The 18004-nt window shown below is 38.4% G+C and overlaps 1 long non-coding RNA gene across 2 annotated transcripts in view; it reads right to left on the bottom strand.

Moving 5' to 3' along the window:
* The window catches only part of LOC116585121, an 82213-nt gene extending 65762 nt beyond the window's left edge, over positions 1-16451 (bottom strand). For both annotated transcript variants that reach the window (XR_004283472.1, XR_004283471.1), the window contains exon 1: positions 16304-16451. This is a non-coding gene — a long non-coding RNA (uncharacterized LOC116585121). The remainder of the gene's footprint in view (positions 1-16303) is intronic.
* Positions 16452-18004: the final 1553 nt, after the last annotated feature.

Here is an 18004-nt window from a genome sequence, read left to right as displayed (position 1 = left end):
TGTCTTGCCGGTGCAAAGTTCAAAATGCCCACATTGACAAAATCAAATCCAAAAAAGATTATAACTGTTAGGGTACGGAGTCGACCACCCCTCAATTAGATAGAGAACACTCTTGATAATGCAAGTCACACAGCGAGGTTTATTTCCAGCTAGCTGGGGTCCAAGTATCTGCCCAGCGCAGCGGGTTTCAACAAGGACCTCGAGCACTCAAAGCCAAGGGTTTATATAGCGTTTTTTTTTTTTTTATAAACATCCAACTCACAGTAATTTTCCATCACTTCAGGGGCCACACATACTTTTGGCTTGCGCCCCCCATGGTGGTTTAGTAAGATAAACTCTTTTCAACATCTGGTCCCTGTGGCGTAACTGCCTAGCCGCCCTGGTGGTTTAAGCTAATTAGCTGCAGCCGGGGTGTTGCAGGGTGGAGTACTTTCTTGGAACTAAAGCAGGGTGGGGGTCCCTGGGACAAAAGTAAAGTAGGGGAATGTTCAGCCCTTGGGCATGGGTTGGCTGCCCAAGCTAAGATGGCGGTACTTGTGCTAACCCACTCTTACAATAACAGCATTTATTTTTTACTAGAAAAAAAATAGAAAATCCAAGCTAAGCTTCAAATATACCATGATCTTTCATAATTTAAACTCAAAGCTGATAAAATATAGTCATATCCATCCTTGAGGGTGAATGCTTAATTTCCAGAGGAGGAAAAAATAATTTTCCATATTTCTTCTAACTTAAAACTGAAGGGGAATGAGAAAGAAAAGATTATCCAACATTTGAGTCTGTAAGGACAAGACAAAGGATGACAGCTGGTTTTACCACAGACATTAATGAGTCTTTGGATATAAAGTAGAGTCCCAGAGAAAAGTTAACGGTGAGGAAAACTAAATTGAAAGGGTAAAACCAGGATTTTCAGCAATCTTTCAAAAGATATACACCAGAAGCTAGAAGGAACTATGAAAGCGGTAACCATGGGGAAAGCAGCATGGGAAAGAGATGCTTTGCCATGGTTTAACAATAAGTCATAGGGATGCCTGGGTAGCTCAGTGGGTTGAGTGCCCGCCTCCTGTGCAGGTCATGATCCCAGAATCCTGAGATCAAGCCCCGTTTCAGGCTCACTGCTCAGTGGGGAGCCTGCTTCTCCTTCTCCCTCTCCTGTTCCCCCTGCTTGTGCTCTTTCTCTCAAATCAATAAAATCTTAAAAAAAAAAAAAAATACCAGTAGTAAATCATGGCCAGTGAAAAATTTCAAGTAGCAAAGTGAACAATTTTTTTTTTTTTTTAGGATAAGACAATTTGCAGAGATGAAACACAGAATTCATTCCATTGCCCTAAAATCTCAGTAGAGTCTATCATATCTATAAATTATGTGTCTGGGTCATTTGTGGGAAATTAAGAAAAAGAGATTATCAGTCCAGTTCAGAGTGATGTGCACAGAAGGGACTAGAAATGATAACGAAGTAGGAGAGCGAGATTCCTCTCTCACAGAGTTGAAGAATGATTCTTGTGGATGAAAAAAAGCGAGTAAAGTGATAGAGTTTTATTAAGTGAGGTTACAGAAAAAGCTCTCAGGGATGAGAGGGGTCCCAAGAGGGTTGCCACTGAGGATCCTTTAGGATTGTCTTTTTTTTTTTTTTTAATTTTATTTATTTATTGGACAGAGAGAGAGAGAGAGATCACAAGTAGGCAGAGAGGCAGGCAGAGAGAGAGAAGAAGAGAAGCAGGCCTCCTACCAAGCAGAGAGCCCCATGTGGGGCTTGATCCCAGGTCTGTGAGACCATGACCTGAGCCAAAGGCAGAGGCTCAACCCACTGAGCCACCCAGGCGCCCCTAGGATTATCTTTTATTGAAGGTTAACATAGCATCATTGAGTAAAAACTAGTGATAACACCTTCAATGGCTTACTTCCTTTTTAGGGACCCATAATTCTTTGTTGGTCACAAGTAGCTATTATAACAAGACCCCACCTCTGATACCTAGGACAGGACCCTCTGGTTCGTTCCTTTATCTCTGGTTTTCTTACACCTCCACGGTTTTGGGATTTCCATGGGCCTGATCACTGAACCCCCTACCTATCTCTCCCTCCCTAGCCCCGCTTGTCTCTTACTCAATAGTTAAGAGTTCAGTATATGTAAGAAGTCAGAGCCAGAATGGATGACTATGATCCCTTAGAAATCTGCAGAAATTTATTAGAGTCTGCATAATACATGGGATAGGCATTCCTGATTAGTACTTCAAGCTCAAGCAACTGAACAATTTAGCTGACATTCAGTTTACAAAACAACAACAACAAAAACAAAACAAAACAAAAAACCCTGAACAATTACCTCTTTTTTTTTAATGATTTTATTTATTCATTTGACAGACAAAGATCACAAGAAAGACCATGACCTGAGCCGAAGGCAGAGGCTTTAACCCACTGAGCCACCCGGGTGCCCCAATAATTACCTCTTAAACAGAGGGAATGTAAAGTTTAAAGAAACATGGAAAGACAGTTGGAAACTTACTTTCTTTAAAGTCAGTCTTCCCTGAAGGGAGAGAGTTAACTAAAAAACCAAAAAAAAAAAAAAAAAAAAAAAAAAAATCCAAAAAACTTGCTACAATTTCTCACCTCAAGCTTCTACGAGAAAATCAAACTGTTTCCAGTTTGAATTAGAAAGGTTTTATTAAGAATACCATTTGATATATCTACACAAATCCCACCTGTGTTTGGACCCTTTGTAAAAGTGGCTCAAGTTCTGAAAACTGAGATCTGAGGGCCCAATTTCTACCTCTGTGTAATGCCTTGGGGTTGGGAGACTGTTAGTCATCAGGAGCCTCGTGCTAACACATCACAGGTAATAAAGAAATTATTATATGTTGCCACAGAAAACTGATATGGGGCCGCAGAAAACATGAAGGTGTCCAAAGCATGCCTTTTGCTGTAGTTGTCATTTGTACTTTATTAGGATTCCGAAGAACCAGGTCAATATTAGAAAATTGGACGTGAGCCCAATCATTGCCTTTTGTTGACAGCTTAACTGAGCCAGAACCTGAATCTCTGTTCCTCACACTTAGCAGACAGAATAGACTTCTGTTTCCAATAAGCTCTTAACAAAAAGAATCTATGAAGACTGCATGTTTACAGAAGTCTGTGCACTGTGAGGAGAAGAATGTGAGACCATCTGACAAACTACAGCCCCCGTGAATGTGTTTTACATGCAGGATTTCACTAAGCTTCCTGGGTAAAGCTAGACTATGACAAGGTACACAAATTTAGGAATCCTAATGAGGAATTATTCTGGGTGCAAATGTTAATTTTCAGGTATTGTTTATGTTTCCAACTTACTGGTTTTCCTTAAAAAAATGTATAAGCTGTCAACCAAAGTATGTATCATCATTATGTTTATCTTAGTGAGGAAAGCACACTTAAATCTCCATGTTCTAACTATACAGTGATCATATCTTAATGGCATCGTGAGACCAAATTAGAGGTTTCACACAGCTATATATTTTTAGAAGAATTGTTATTCTTTAAAGTTGAGGATAAATCAATTATGTGCTAACAAAGTTCTGACAGAATGTTGATTTATACTGTCGCACCACAAAAATAATATTTTATTCATTATTCTTCTTTGCCTGTTTTGTTTCAGCTTTTAACTCCCAGACATCTACATTTACAGAGACACCAGAAATCTCGAAGTGTTACCCTTTAGATATAAGAGGTTAACAGAAATGTCTTCTGAATTGTGTTATGTCTACTTTATCATTATCAAATTCATTCATCCAAACAAGTTCCTCTGGGATCTGGAAGAAAATATGGGTTCCATATTAATGACAGTAATCAAAAGGATATATTCATTCATTTTCTTCCTTTTTGAGTAGTAAAATAGGATCATATTCATGCTTTAAGATAACCATTTTAAAAATCTTCCCTCCGTTGACATTCTATCAAAATTTAATGTTTCCTAAATAGAGAGCAACATTCAAGGTAACATTGCTCTCTAATGGTTTGGCCTTCTTAGAATGTATGCTCATAAATTTCAAATTTTACAACATGGGGTTAGTTAAAATGAACTCAGAAATTTTTAGAAATAGTGTATAAACATAGTAAATTCTAAAGAATATGAAACATATAGTAACAATTTTACAAGATTTTTCTTTCTAAAGTTTCTGCTAAAGCCCCCAAAGGTCAAGAACAAAATAAGAGGAGGCCTTCCAAACTGACAAAAAGACATAGCTAACATAAAATCTGCTTTTATAAAAAAAGTGTCTGTTTGACAGAGCCAGAAAACTTCCAGATATTTAGCCAAATGTTTTTCTAGATGTATCTGTGAGGGTTTTTTGGCTGAGATTACCATTTGAATGCATAGAATGAGGAAAGCCTATAGCCCTCCTTAATATGGGTAGCCCTCATCTAATCAACTGAACACCTGAATAGAATAAAATGGCTGACATTCCCATAAGTAAGAGAGAACTTCTACCTGACCATTTGAGTTTGAACATCAGGTTTTTTTGTTTTGTTTTTACTTTTTTTGTTTGAGAGAGTAAAAGAGGGAGAACATGAGCAGAGAAAGGGAGAAGCAGTCTCCCTGCCATGGAGGGAACTCACTGCAGGGCTTTCAGTCCCAAGACCATGAGATCATGACCTGAGCCAAAGGTAGACACTTAATCAACTAAGCCACCCAGGCACCCTTGAACATCAGTCTCTTTATGCCTTTAGACTCAAACTGAAGCTTGTTTCTTCTTAGCTCTCAAGCTTTTTGGACTAGAATTTACACCATTAGCTCTCCTGGTTCTCAGGCATTTAGACTGGGCTGGACTGAAATCACCAGCTCTCCTGGGTCTGCAGCTTATATGGAGATATACATAATAAGATATTATATACACCTAGATTTAGATAACATGTACATATATATAAAATATTTATCATAAGGAAGATATATATATACTATTGGTTTTCTCTGGAGAACCCTAACTAATACAGCTGAAACTGTCACAAGATGACCATATTGGAAACAAGCTATATTGCCATTCCTGATACAGTGAAGGAGTATTTTCCATAGTCCAGATGAGATCATGCAAGTGGCAGCTGCCTTTAGGGTCACTTTTCAAAGAGACTCTATCAAAGAGACCCTCCTCAGCAAAGAGACACCAGAGAGGTATTGTTGGATGAGGAGGCTGAAGGCATTATAACACAGCCCCCAACAATGAAGAGGCATTACCTAATGCAAGCCAGGCTACAGTCTTCAAAATCTCAAAGAAAATCATCAGAATATCTCAAGAGAGAAAGATTTAGTGTTGAACTTGAACACACAAATGTCAGGTCAAAATTGCGTTTGTTAAAGTAGATCCTTATGCCTCCTACTCCTCTCCCTTCTGTTCTAATTCAAGAATGGTCACAAGACAAGTAAGAGGGAGAAACGGAGAGAGCTTACCAAATTGACCATACTCACTCCCTTAACTCAGTGCAGGCTTCCTAGACTGAATGAAGCACATGTATTCAAATTAATTCCCAAGTGTTTAAATTCACAGAGACGATGTGATATGTTCCTCCTGAAGTAACATTGTTATGCACATTTACCAGGAACTTTTTAACTGTCTAGGAATAACTGGAAAAATCCATAAGGACTGATTAAGATCTGTTCCAGAGCCTGGAGAAAAAAAGCCTAGTCAATGTGCAGGAATAATTACAGAAAAAAGGAATCTTACTTTATGATTTCACTCAATTAAGTTCCCACTTACTCAATATGATCATTAACAGTCATTTGTGAAAGTGGTATTTGGACAGGAAAATATGTGAATAAATCCCAAAGTATGGAAAGTGTTCTTGTTATTTCTCAATCATTTTACCCCAGTTTAACAAATACTTAAAGTATTTCTGCACTATGCCAAACGTGTTAACTTTTGGGTGTACAAAAATGAATAACAAAAGCTCCTTAAGGAACTTAGTGTGGAAAAGAAATATGTGAACCATAATTTCCACAGGATGCACTTAGTAGTTCTGGTAGAGATGGCCAGAGGAACTTATGAGATTCTGTGGAGGGAGTCCCACCACCATGAAACATCCTCATGGGTTGACTGTACACAGCACCCAATGTGTGCTGGCCCTGTTGTTACTGTTTCAGTCCTTGGAAGTCAGTCAAGCACCTTAGAAAGTATGTATCCCTAACACTCTGTAAAAATGGTTATTTCTCCATATAAGAAAAGGCTTCATATGAAAATCATACATTCACTTGACTCTTCTGTCTACATGGTCACTCCTAAGGTATCAAGATTTGTGGGGTTTGATGTCCAAATATGCTGAAAATAACTTTTAAATAAAAATATTAATTCAAAATCTATCACTACATAATAGTAAATCACAAAAATATCTAAATCTGAAGTGAAAAAATGCTCAAATTATCTAAGCTATGGCTAAAAGTTAGGACTATTCAACATAAGGGACAATGGACTTGGTTAAAATAAACCCAATGTAAAACAACTTTTCCTCTTTCCTATTTTATACTTTTGGGTTAGGGTAAAGTTTATAAAAGCTGTAAAAATCATCTTTAGTTCTTCCCAGATAAATTTAGGCCAGGCAAAGCAGCCTCTGTAGGTTGGAGGATGGGGAAAACATTCTCCATGGGAGCTGCACAAGAGAGCCCACTAATTATGTGCATGAATCCTCACAAGACTCAGACTCATATCGGAGCTAAGTCTGTGTGGAAATAAACCGAACCAGTGTAGCAAAGCTTGGAGAAACAGACTGAGATTTGAACCACCACACAGGGCTCAGACTAACCCCTGAACTACATGTATGTGCAGGAAAGACATAAGTAGCTCAGCAATGCCTTAGAGATTTGAACCACTACCCACAGAAGGCAACGGAACATAAGGTCTGAACCTAACTGGACTAATTGCCTGCTACAACAAACACATCAGTATTATCTAGAGGATTGTAACACAACTCAGAGTCCAAAGACTACAACATTCACAATGTTCAGGACAAAACTTGAAATTACTCAGCATATAAGGAAATGAGGAAAATCTGAAAAATTTTCAAGGGAGAAGATTATCAGCGAATACCAACCTTGAGATCACACAGATAGAACAAATTATCTGACACAGATTTAAAAGCAGTTATTTTCACTATCCTCCTGAGATAACAAAAGGCAAATAAATATCTTCTAACAAAAACCCACATGGTAACCGTAAGAAGTAGAAAATGCAATAATTGAAGTAAAGCAAACAAATAAAAACACCTTACTAGATGGGCCAGACAGAATGGAGAAGAAATTAACTTGAAGATAGTCAGTAGAATTATCCAATCTGAAGAAAAGAGAAAAAATACTGGAAATAAAAATTAATAAAGGCTAAAGAACTTTGAAAAAATATCAGAAGTCTTAACCTAAGAAAATTAAAGTATTAGGAGAGGAGAAAGAGACTGGCACAAAAAAATATTTGAAGAAATAATCACCAAAATTTTCTCCAATGTGATGAAAGACATAAAGGTAAGTGAATACTAAACAGAATTGAACTAATAAAACAAAACAAACAAACAACAACAAACACAGGCACATTATCATCAACTTGCTGCATTAAAACATAAATAAAAAAATTTAAAACAGCTGGAAAAATGATACATTTTATTATAAGTTAAATTGTGTCCCCCTAAAATTCATATATTGTCCCCCTAAAATTTACATACTGAAGTTACATCTAACCCCCAGGACCCCAGAATGTAACTATTTATACATGAGGTCTTTAAATAAATAATTACAGGGGCATCTGCGTGGCTCAGTCCATTAAGCAGCTGATTCTTGATTTTGGCTCAGGTCATGATCTCAGGATCCTGAGATCGAGTGCCACATCACACTCCATGCTCAGTGGGGAGACTGATGAGGGTTCCCTCCCCCACTTCTACCACCCTTCCCCTGCTTTCTCTATCTCTAATAAATAAATCTTTAAAAAAATAAAAGGTAATTAAAGTAAAATAAGATCACTAAGCTGGGGTCTAATCCAATATGACTGGAATCCTTATAGGAAAAGGAAATTTGGACATAGTTATACACAGAGGGAAGACTAGGTGAAGAGACAGGGAGATGGCCCTTTAGAACCATAGGTGTAGGTAAAGATTTCTTACAGAAAACTAAAACTTAAGAAATCAAAACATAAAAGGAAACAGATAAATTGAACTGGATCAAAATTTAAAACTTTTGCTCACTGAAAGAAAACATTTGGAAAACAAAGTGGCAAGCCACATACTCAGAGAAAAATATTCACAATGCATGGTCTGACAAAGGAAATATAACTGAAATATATAAAGAAATCTTAAACTTTAATAATAAAAATAAACAATCCAATTAAAAAACTAAACATTTGAACAGTCACCTTAGAAAAGAATATATATGACCAAAAAACTACATGAAAAATGTTCAACAGTATTAATTATCACAGAAACCACAATGAGATACCAATGGCTAAAATTAATTCTTAAAAATCAAACCTATCTGACCCAGCCATAATACTCCCAGCTATCTAACCAAAGGATACTAATACATTATGTCCACAAAACATTTATACAAAAATATTTTTAGCAGCTTGGTTGTAATAGCCAAAAACTGAATAAATAAAAATGTCCCTTTATACATAGGAACAAACAAATAGGTAGAATAATTCTCTAGAACAGTGCTCAGCAATTAAAAAGGAATGAACTATTGATGTACACAAGAGCATAGACAAAATCTCAAAACGATAATGCTGAGTAAAAGCAGCCAGATTTTTATTTAAGTATATTACATTTATATAAAATTCTAGAACAAACTAAATTGTAGATTCAGAAGACAATTCAGTGAATGGAGATGGGAGGATTGTGAAGGGAGGGATGAATTACAAAAGGGCACAAGAGGAGTGCCTTGGTGGCCTAGTCAGTTAAGCATCCGGACTTTGGCTCAGGTCATGATCTCTGGGTCCTGGGATAGAGCCCCTATTGGGCTCTGTGCTCAGTGGGGAGTCTGCTGTCCCTCTGCACCTCTCCCCACTCATACTCTCTCTCTCAAATAAATAAAATATTTTTTAAAAAAAGCACAAGTAAACTTTTGATTATAATGAAAATGTTCATTATCTTGTGATTATTTCTCAGATATAAAAACATACATATATACACACCTGTATGTATACATACATATACATACATATACAAACATATGCATATATATACACATATATATATACCTATTTGTGTATATATATGAGAATTGACCAGTTTTTATATTTTAAGTACAGTCAAACCTTGTTCTTCATAGTAGTTATGCTCTATACAGTTGTCACAAACACTGAAATAGAGAATATGCAACTATTGCTCTTGGGGAAATAAAGATTAAGTTCGTGTGAGCCTCTGGTCACAACACTTTTGTCAAACAAGATTCTATTTGCATTATATAGGTTTATTTGCCAACATTCTTGTCAAATAAGCCTGTCACCTCAGCACTGAAAATCTGTTCTCCCACATTACCACTTAGCAGGTATTTTTAAAATTCTTCCACAGCCTCTTCATCTATCGAACTTACCTCATACAAAAGTATAATATTTTTCACATGTTGACATAAATTTCTAGCCCCAAGGAGGAGCCACTCCTTCCTTCCTCAGGGTACCACATCGGCAGTCAGCAACCTGAAACTTTAGGGAACACTCCTCCATTAAACCAGAGCACAGTGTATCTGTCAGCGAGGTCCCAAACATCAAGCCAACTCTGGGCTCTAGACTCAATTTCCTTGTTTTCTGACCTCTGTAAGTAAGATCAGAGATGCAACCCCAGCCAAACAACTTAAGCTGATTATTTCCTTGTTTCCTGTTTGACTCTTATAAAAGCTGGAAACCCTCTTCTCTTACTTTAGAGTTCTCTGAACTCCTGGGAATGGAAAGTGCCACTTCATAAAGTGTTAAATAATATTTCTTTCTGTCACCTAAATTGTCTTCTTTAATTATTTTAACATGTGATTTGGCCTTTTGAAACATGAAAGCCAGGCAGCACTAGTCAAGGAGGGTTTAAATTTTCCTGACATAAATTTCTTTGGCTTTCAGTCTCACCATACTACAGTCTGCTATGCCTTTTTCAATCAGTTATGGATCTACAAATGTAGCTGCTTTTCGACATTTCCCATAGTTTCATCTATAGACGTGACTTTAGTACTTTCTGGAACAGCCTCACATACAGACTCACCAATTTCCTCTTTGTCTTTGGGATGTACTGTGTTGTTGATTCACAAACACTGAACCCAGAGCCAGAAACTCATGCCTCAACAACCCTTACCTAAACTACCTATTTTCTTGGCTAGACACGTCACAGCCTTCTCAGCGCTTAGGACCACCAGACAGATAGCACTTCAACAGTTGGCTTGGGAGACCATTTTAAACAGCAAAATCACTAACAAAAAGCACAAAAACGTGAATAAAGTTTTACTGAAAAGACCTGCCAAAAGGGTCTGTCTCTAGGAGGGCGAAACATAAACACAGAGAAAATTTTTCAAATTCTTTTCTGTCCTCTCCCTGTCTGAGAATGATTGCAAAAGTGCCATGACTATTGATTTGGGGGTAAACAAACAAATTTCAGCAAATAGGTGAATTCACATGGGATTGCAGATAAGGATCAAGTGTATGTAGTCTGCAGTACTTCAATTGTACGCCAAAAAAGTTGTGAAGAAAATTGTTGGTTCGTGTTCAAGTGAATGAATGGAGGAGCTTAAGTAACTTGCCGAGCAAAGACTTCAGTTGTAGAGGGACACAATGGCTTGTCGGAGACTCTGGGAAAATAAGCAGTCATCTCTGCCCATTCCTTCTGTGCTGTCTGCAGAACAAAGACCACACCTGACAACGGGGGGTAGCACAGGCCTCCAGCTTGGTGACGCTGAGGCTTCACAGCGGCCCCATCCACACCGCAGCAACAGAACATGTGGGGAAAAATGGAAATACCAGACCACCCTGCAACACCGTTTATACATGTGCCCCCCCTGCTCCGAAGAGGGAACCAGAACACTTCCTCTGTGGAGACTTGTTACAGGTCTGCCCGTTCCCAAGTTTCAAACGAGCATCGTGACCTCAAAGAAGACTGTACATTTTTCTGGTCTAAAATTAGCACACGGAGGGTGTCACTGGAATGACTCTTGCACAGGCAATTTAGGGACCACAGCTCACTCAGTTCTAAATCATGTCTCTTTCCAAGTTTAGTTAGCATACGTGCCACCAAGTAACTTAAAAAAAGAAAAATTTTAGAGTCTCCCCACAAACAATGAATATTGCCACTATTTCTTAAATGTGTCACTGGCCTACTGTTGCTAAGCTACTCATTTTAAGATTCTTTCTCCACATTTTGTTTTAAATTATTCCTCATCATTCTTATTCATAGATTACATTTGTCTAAATGTGAGCTGCTTTATCTATGTTTAGTTGTTTTAATATGTCTAACAGTTGTTTAAGCTGTTTACTTCTTTTCAAACTTGAATGTCTCCTTCTAGGCTGCTGTCTTTGTGACAGCCTGTTTCTGCCTCTCTGAGTGTATGTATTTCTATCATTCTCCATTCTTTCCTTCTCTTTTTCTTCCCTGATTACTATCATTCTGTGTCATTGTTCATCTTTGCGGGTCTTTTTCTTTATCTGCCTTTCAGTTTTTGTCATTTCCTGTAACTGACTTTTTTTTTTTTTAATTTTCTCTTTTTCATTCCATTATCACAGAGGACAGCCTTGTGTAGAGGTAAAGAGTTTGGTCTCTGGAACCAGATTTCTCAGGTTTCAGTACTGAGTTTGACCCTTAAGAGCTATAATGGAGAAGTTATGTACATTTCCTGGGTTTTAGTTTTTTCATCTATAAAATGAGAATAACCATAACATCCTCATACAGTGTTTGTGAGCTTTCCACGATTCATCCTTAAAATCACTTTTAAAAGAGCCTGCAGCCTAGGGATCACTATTGCTATTTGCCAAATAAATTAAATGCTTAATTGTAATTATTATCAGAAATACTATGGAAATAGTATACTGGCATGGAGTCCAGTGATACTGAATTAACTGGAAACAATGACTGGAATGGGCTAAATGGGGCTTTCAACATGTGGTTGGGGCAGAATGTTAGGGACTTGGGAAGAAAACACGATTTAGATACAAACAGAGCCTTTATCATGGTTTTGGTTCCTGTCAATGCATTTAAGAGTGTAGGACAGCTGATTCTCTTTAAAAAAGTGGTGAGAACCAGGAAGCTTCTAAGGGGTCTGCATGAGAGAAGAACAGTGGGTAGGAGGATGATAGGGATGGAAATATCAGAAATAAGTATGGTAGGATTTTTAGGATAAGGAGAAAGGGAGAATTAAGTTTGTCTGGGTTCTATCAGGTTCAGAACCAGAGCCTGCCGGATAGCATTTTGACTAAGGCAGAAGCCTTGCCAGGCTCAGGATGAGAAAAAAGCAGTGATTCTAATATGGTTCATACACACTACAGATGCACTGTGTCATCATGGTGTTCCAAAAAACACGCAGCTATGTGTATGAACTACTTTTCTCTGGGTATAGTACTTATTAACAAAATGAAATAGAAAGCACCAAAAGAATAATGCTGAAAAAAACTCCATCCTGAAAAGACATCTACTTCAGTGATCTGACTTAAAGGAGTTTGATAAACTGTAACCATTGGTAACAAAGCAATTGCCCTGGTTGACTGCAGTTCTGGAAACTTCTCAATGACACACTCAGAATGCCAGTACCAGCTTATCTTTTGGTCAGGAAGCTGAGTCACAGCAAAAAGTAAGGTAATAATCATTTTTTTTATGTAATTTGTTTATTTCCTCTGTCATGATATTTTTGTCCAAGTCCTGAATTCAATGTCCACCTTCCAGAAGTCACTACCTCATTCAACCATTGTTTCCAGCAAGCCTATAATGAACTCCTTGTATGGGTACGGCATAATCTTATTTGCAAGTGAAGAAACAAAGCAACAATTTTCTGATTGGGGGGATCCAAGTCAATTTTGGAAGACCCATTCCACCAAAAAGTAATTACAATAGAAGGTGATAACTATTAACAAGATTAGGTGTAAGTACCATAGGCACAGCAAAGACATTATGCTCAATTAGATCAAAGATGCTTCTGAAATAAATGGTGATTTTTATCCACATATCACCCTATCTACTATGATTTTCTAATCTACGTATAACTGGGACCTCCTTACCAGGATATATTTATCCTCATGGTTCAAGCTGTTCAAAATCACACTGATTTTCCTGTGTATTTGTTTTGTTTTTTGAGTTTCTTTGTTTTCAATTTTATTCACTAGGTTCATTTTACCAAGCTGAAACCATATTTCCCAGAATTCCTTTCACTGTAAGGTTGGCCACAAGAGAACTTTCCTCTCAGGCAGAAAGGAAACAACAGGCATTACCCTCAGAAAGGGTAGTGTCGGATATCAGGGGTCACTGTAGGCCCACACCCTGTTGCTGATCTGCTCCCTCAACTTGTGGATGTGGGGCAACAGCCAGGCCCACAACTGGATCCTAATAATGAGACACTGTGGACTCCAAGAAACAAACTGAGGGTTTTAGAGGGGAGGGGGGATGGGGGGATAGGTTGGTCAGTGATGGGTATTAAGGAGGACATGTATTGCATGGAGCACTGGGTGTTATACGTAAACAATGAATCTTGGAACACTATATCAAAATTAATGACGTACTATATGGTTGATGAGGGAGCAGGAGGCTGGCTGAAGACAAAGTAAAAGCTGGCGCCTTGCACCCCCCCCTCTCCATGCACTCCCCCTCCTTCCTACGTGTAGCATCCCTCAGGCAGCCCTGACTGTCATGAACAATAAGCAAATAGTTAACTTGCAGAGCTCACAATCCTGCTAGACAGGAGTCTCCCTTGGTTTACAAATGTCCTAAATCTCACTAACAAAGACAATTGATAGCAGGATTGTGACACCCTACCAAAAAGTCTCCCAACTATCTTAATGTTAATGGCTGGTCTAAAAACAACATTGATCAAGCCTCAAGGGCAAGGCCTCCGGTAGGCCTTCCTGGCACCCTGTAGGCCCTCTTTAGCATATGAAAACTCCATTGAAACCTTCCTTCCCCTCACCTTCCCCCAACTCCAGGGTACATAACCTGCCATCCCTCACAACCCCGGGCAGCAGCTTTTCCTGCCCACGGGTCCTGTCCCCGTGCTTTAATAAACCACTATTTTGCACCAAAGATGTCTCAAGAATTCTTTCTTGGTCATCGGCTCCGGATCTCAGCCTACCGAACCTCACCTAGGTACTAGAACTTCATCATGGTGACTAACATAACATTAAAAAAAAAAAAAAATGTTGAATCTTACCTGAGCCCTCTACTCCTGAAAAACAGGGATGGTTATGAAATCTCCCCCAACCCTCCCCCCATACCCTTTTGTGTTCCAGAAAAAAAAAAAAAGCTTACTAAGCTTACTGCAAAGAACCATCCTTACCTTATGACCTAGATAAGACTTACAGATGTTCCCCTTGTCTACTTATGATAAGACCAGACACAGAACCTTGTGTCATAAATGATTAGCTGAACTGCTTGTTTCCACCAATCACTGGGAACAAAATGCTTGTTAACCAAACTTTGCTTAAGCGTCTCTCCTTCCCCAGGTCCCTCAACTGTGGCCAATATTCAAATTTGCTTTAACAGCCACTTCTGAGAATAAGCTGGCCTCGGAGTGAAACAGTCTGTGATCTACTGTCTGTCACACTTTCATCCCACTTCCCCACATTCTTTTTTTCTAGCCTCATTTACTCTTCTCTATAAAAGTAAAACCCTTCTGCCTGACCTTTGAGTGCTTAAGTCTTATGGTCACAGCTTTCGCCCAGTTGCAACTGTCCCTTCCCTTACCCTCACCTTCCCTTTATATAATTAAATAGATTTATATAATCTATCTATCTATATATATATATATATAAAATATATGACATATATTATATAATCTAAAATATAATCTAAATAATAATCTAATCTTATATAATCTAAAATATTTCAAGTTTAATGTGATCCCAAGGAAAGAGATTTCTGTTAATTTAGGGGGAAATATGTAGAGAAATAAGTACAAATCTACATTATCTTATTGTATTATTTCACAGGGAGTTATTTTTTATCATTTTAATAGTAAGAGAAACTTTAAAAATGGGGAACTTTAAATCTCCGATTTATATAAGTTCATGTGAGAAAACATGCATCAGTGAAGAAAATATCCCTAGTTGGATTAAGGAGTTCACTTAAGGATGTTGTGGGAAAAGAGCATGAAGCATGAAAGGCTTTGAATTCGACGCTTAGGAGTTTGAACTTTATCTCTGTAGCAAAGAAGAGTCCTTGATGCTTTCTGAGCAGAGGAATGATATGGTATGTTAGCTATTTTAGGTTGACTTTTCTATTCTTGGTATATAAGACTGTATAGGAAAAACCAAAGTCAGGCAGCTTTGTCATGGCTATAGCAATTGTTTGTATGGTGGTGAGTATGTGAACTAAAATCATTAGAAAGGGGAAAAAAGGATGTTCAAGAGCAGCTGAGTGAGAATTCCCTGGGTTCCGGAAAAACAATTCCTTAAACCCAGTGAAAGTTGCTAGATTTAGAAAATAAAAACACGGGATAACCAGTTAAATGTGAATTTCAGATAAACAAATCATTATTGAATGCAAATATATCCCAAATATGACATTTATTATTTCTCTGAAATTCACATTTAACTGGACAACCTGTTTTTTACCAGCAATCCTATCCTCACTAACCAATTTCACCTTTAAAATCAGGTTTAATCACTCTACAAAGTAGTTTAACTCTCCTGTTTGACGGTTCAATGACGTGAGAAGACAGAAGTGGCTACATGGCAGCCACAACTTCCTGTCCAACTGAGACAGAGAAACTAAAGTGACCCCATGAAAAACTGCTGTTTTGGTGTGGGTTGGGTTTCTGTGTTTGTTTTTGTTTTTGTTTTGTTTGTTTGTTTGGTTTAGTTTAGTTTAGTTTTCTCCTTTTCCTGATTTTATTCTTGCTAGGACCTACACCCCTACGTTACTTATACCTTACAGAACAGATAACATGCTATTCTTGTAAAGGTCAAGGATTTAATGATTTCTTTGGGGCCTTCTAACATAATAGAAAACATCAATGGAGTGACTTGAGAGGGTCATCATGGATGTTTCCAAGATCCCTGATTCATCAAGACCCCTGGCTTTAGGGTATAAGTGACTTATGGAAGACACCTACTCCTCTTTATTCCCGGATACTTGGGAAGACATGTATACCAGACCACTGTCCTCAATAAAAACCCTAGGCCCCTAGCAAAGACAAGACTTACTTTTTTTTCCTTTCTGAGTCTCCTGGATCCTCTGTCCATATCTGTACTATCTTTAATAAACCCTCACTTTTTGACTCATGTTTGATTTCTATGCAGTGTGAAGCCCAGAACACTGTTGACTGGTCCTGTGGGACCCATTACCTATTCTGGGTCTCAGACCCAGCCAGCCTGCATCACAATAGGATTGTCATTATCTCTTCTAGTGAAAACATTCTTCTGCATATTTAAGACATCAGAGCCCATAGCCATGGGAATAGAACACAAAATGTTCACAAACAGGCTATTAGTAACAGGAGATGCCTCCACTCCCAAACCACACCAATCATAGGTTCTAAGCATATAGGGCATCTTTCAGACTATACCACAATATTGCAATTTGCTATCAAGCAACTGAGACTGCTACTGTGTCTTTATTTTATTTTATTATTTTTTAAAGATTTTATTCATTTACCCGACAGAGAAAGATCACAAGTAGGCAGAAAGGCAGGCAGAGAGAGAAAGAGGGAGGGAAGCAGGCTCCCTGCCGAGCAGAGAGCCTGATAGAGGACTCGATCGGAGGACCCTGAGATCACGACCGGAGCCAAAGGTAGCGGCCCAAACCACCAAACCACCCAGGCAACCACTACTGTGTCATTAATAGGTTATTCCTTTCTTCCATTACAATGGTTGATTTGTACATGATAAAACTTGTTTATCTTCTGGGTTAAAGCTCATTTATCACTACTTTTCCTATAAAAATATTACTTTGTCAAACATGGCAGTAAATGCAATATTTAGAGAGTCAATACATGGTGGTGCTGGCAGAAGCAATGTGGATAGGAAAGGCAAATCTATACTCAGACTTAGTGTTATCCCAATGAGAACATATGAAGAAATTTCCATTTCTTCAAAATGGAAGAGGTCAAATGTAATTAACAGCCATCTAGAGAATGGCTGACCTCCCAGGAAACAGTGTCATATCAGGAGCTTAGCACTGGCATCTACCATTGGTAAGCTGGGCATTCATCAGTGGCAATAACCTTAGCTGACTTGGTGAATGGATGTGTACTTTATTTATCTATAGCTAACCCCTCTTCCTGTCATCATGGACATTTTGTTAATGAGCCCCCTGAATAAGCAACAAGATGACTGAGGAAAGAGGATGCTTGACATTCACAGGATGGGTCATCTTATTTACTCGAATACTGTGAGACTCCATGAGTAGGTATCCTCTGGTGGGCACGTGAAGGTTTTGGTGGTGGTGGTGGGGTTTGTTTGTTTGTTTTTTAGAGGGGGGAGATGCAGAGGGTGAGTGAGAGAGATACTCTTAAGCAAGCTCTACATCCACCGCAGAGTCCAAAGAGGAGCTCAATCATACATCCCTGAGATCAAGACCTGAGCAGAAATCAATAGTCAGATGCTTAACAGACTGAGCCACCCAGCCACCCTTCCTCTGGCAGGTATTTGTATGCACAGGAACATCTTTGCATACTGAGAATTCCAACCATGTATCTCTTCTTCATAATCATTTTGGCAACGATTCTCTAATCTTGTTTTTCCAGGACACTGGTCACTTAGCCAAATTAGCCCTTTTCCATAAACAGATATAATTCCACACCTTGGCCATTGTTCCTTCAACACAAACTGAATATATAGGTGTTCAGCTCATTAGGAGTATTTCCATTCTTCCTATCCCCCAGTCTTTCCTGGCCACCCCT

The sequence above is a fragment of the Mustela erminea genome, chromosome 2 (assembly GCF_009829155.1).
Source record: "Mustela erminea isolate mMusErm1 chromosome 2, mMusErm1.Pri, whole genome shotgun sequence".
NCBI lineage: Eukaryota > Metazoa > Chordata > Mammalia > Carnivora > Mustelidae > Mustela > Mustela erminea.
The sequence above is the reverse complement of the archived record's forward strand: the minus strand, read 5'-3'. Positions and strand labels throughout refer to the sequence as shown.